The following is a 2,740-nucleotide window of genomic DNA, read 5'->3' as shown; positions in this document are numbered from 1 at the left end:
CAATTAGCAAATTTACCTCATACTTAGGAGTTCTTCGGACTTACATAACTAAATGTATTCTACATTAAAGATTTAAAAAATGCTTAGAGATTTTAAAAATGACATAATTACCAAATATAAATACCACCTCTGGTCTGCACAAAGAAAAAAATAAACGATTTTTATATAAGTTATCTAATATTTTAATAGCTAAAAATAATTCCCAATTTAGCCTATCAAAATGTCTTTTGAAATATGTGAAAATGCCCCATGTCCCTCTGTCTAACTGAAATTTTTATTTATTTTCCCCTAACTCATGAATGAACTTAATGGGCTATGTCTTAATCCATTTTTGTGCTGCTATAAGAGAATACCAGAGACTGAGTAATTTACAATGAGCAGAAATGCATTTGGCTCCCAATTATAGATGATGGGGAGTGCAAGTTTGAGGGGCTGGCATCTGGTCAGGGCCTTCTTGCAAGGACATCACATGGCAGAAGGCATCACGTAGGCAGGAGGGAGCACGGGAGAGGGCTGAACTCAATTTTATAACAAATCCACTCTCATCACAACAAACTCACTCCCTCAATAACGGCATTAATTCATTGATGAGGGCTCTGCCCTCATGACTTAATCACCTCTTCAAGGGCTCTGCCCTCATGACTTAATCACCTCTTCAAGGTTCTACCTCTCAACACTGCTGCCTTGGGGATTAAGTTTCCAGCACATGAACTTTGGGGGACACGTTGAAACCATGGCAAGCTACTGTCCCCCATGAGGAAATGCCATCCATCATTGCACAGAAGTTTCCCTTTATCCATGGAGGAGAATATGTTCCAAGAGCCCTAGTGGGTGCTTGAAAGCACGGATAGTACTAAAAATCTCATATAGTTTATATTTTTTCAATCTGATAACTGAGATGGCTAATAAGGGACTAACAGGTTGGTGGTGTAGATAGTGTAGATATTCTAGACAAAGGGAGGATTCGTGTCCTGGATCAGATGGAGCAGGATGGTGCAAAATTTCATCACACTACCCAAAATGGTTTGCAATTTTAAACTTATGAATTGTTTGCTTCTGCAATTTTCCATTTATTATTTTCTGACCTCAGTTGACTGCAGGTAACTGAAAGGGTGGAAAACAAAACTACATATAACGGGGGACTACTACATAGTAAATCTATGGTGAATTGAAGTCTTTCCAAAGCCAGCTACCATCTGAAGTATCACTCAACTCTAGTTCCCAGCATTGGATAGTTTGTTCACCACCACAGCTTCCTTATTCCTGCTGTAAGGCAGGAAATGTTCTGGGCAGAAGTCACCTACTAGTGGTCCCAGTCCATGGCCTCCAGTTGGTAGCAGTGGTGCTCCTGCCATTCTTCTGGATGGAGGATTAATAAAAGATCAACAGATTAGAGAGGAAAGTGAAGATAAGGTAGATGGCTCTAAGAATCCCTGACTCCCAAGTGTTTATACTTAAAACTAATAATCTCCTTGAAAATGCAGAAGTCCTGTACATTAGTGCAATTTTGGAGGTAAAAAACACCGTGTCTAGTTACATTATTTAGCTGTTTATATAGCCACATGTGCCTACACAGCTATACTCAACTATAACTATATATAAAACTATGTGTATATAACTATATATATATGCACACTATATATGTAAAGCGCTACTTACATGCATAACCACATAAATAGTAAAGAACTGCCTTATATTTCATATTATCTGAATTTTCCTGATTACCCATTCTTAGGTAATTGAGACTTCATCATCAGCCCAAACTTCATGATCATGTATTTCATTCCTCTTTTTATTATATTTTTTTCTAAATTCTTGGCCTTCCAATCTCATACTTGCTTTGTCTGTTCTTGTTCTGGGCCACAAAGTAATCCCGGAGGGAGACAGATAGCCCGGCACATCTCTCGCAGTACCAAGACCAAGTCAGAACTCCTACTTGTTCATTTATTCCCGAAGCCCCAAAAGTAATTCTATCCTTACTGTAATTTCCAGGTTTACTTACTCCACACACACACACACACACACACACACACACACACACACACACACACATCATTCGTGCATGAACTCACCTTGGGCTTCATTGGAAGGATGGAGCTTCTTGGGTCTAGTCTCCCGAACTGCCTTAATTTCTTATATTCTGAAAAATAATTACAAGGGAAGGTGCACTGATTTTTGTAATCCATGATCAAGTTACCTTTTTTTTTTTACTTTTTTGTTTTTATTATTTAGTCTCTGTAGAGACTGTCAAAAATTGCCAATGCTGACTATATCGTAAGTCATCAGGGTGGGGTATTGGGAAAAGTTTACAATTAGCAATGATCATGCTTCAGGTAAACCTCATGAGCTATTATACTGCCACAGCACAATGCTAATTTACCTTTGATCCTGTCATTTCGTGATACCTGAGGACTTTGCTTTTATACCCAACTCTAAGCTGTTGTTTATCTTGAGTCACTCCTTCTCCTACTTTAATACACGATATTTTTTCCTGTCTTAAAAAACAAACAATCCCTAATGAATCCTTTCTTTGCTGATTCACAGCAGAAGTTATCAACTTGTATCTTTTATTTCACAGAAAACACGTTAATAGTCCAGCTTTTTCATTCTACTCTTCGTCAACTGTAATCTCTGAAATTTTACATCTGACTCTACCCTTCTGAAAAATGCTTATTTAAAATTTCCAACACTCCATTTAATGCCACCTCTAATAACATTTTTTATTTGCCTGGACCTGTGA

General features: G+C 37.8%; 1 non-coding gene across 1 annotated transcript; it reads right to left on the bottom strand.

Moving 5' to 3' along the window:
• Window positions 1–2,232: 2,232 nt before the first annotated feature.
• Window positions 2,233–2,373, bottom strand: LOC142872786 (U4 spliceosomal RNA). Its single transcript, XR_012920880.1, has one exon. It is a non-coding gene; the product is annotated as a U4 spliceosomal RNA (small nuclear RNA).
• Between the last annotated feature and the right edge of the window lie 367 nt (window positions 2,374–2,740).

This window comes from Microcebus murinus, chromosome 8 (assembly GCF_040939455.1).
Source record: "Microcebus murinus isolate Inina chromosome 8, M.murinus_Inina_mat1.0, whole genome shotgun sequence".
NCBI lineage: Eukaryota > Metazoa > Chordata > Mammalia > Primates > Cheirogaleidae > Microcebus > Microcebus murinus.
The sequence above is the reverse complement of the archived record's forward strand: the minus strand, read 5'-3'. Positions and strand labels throughout refer to the sequence as shown.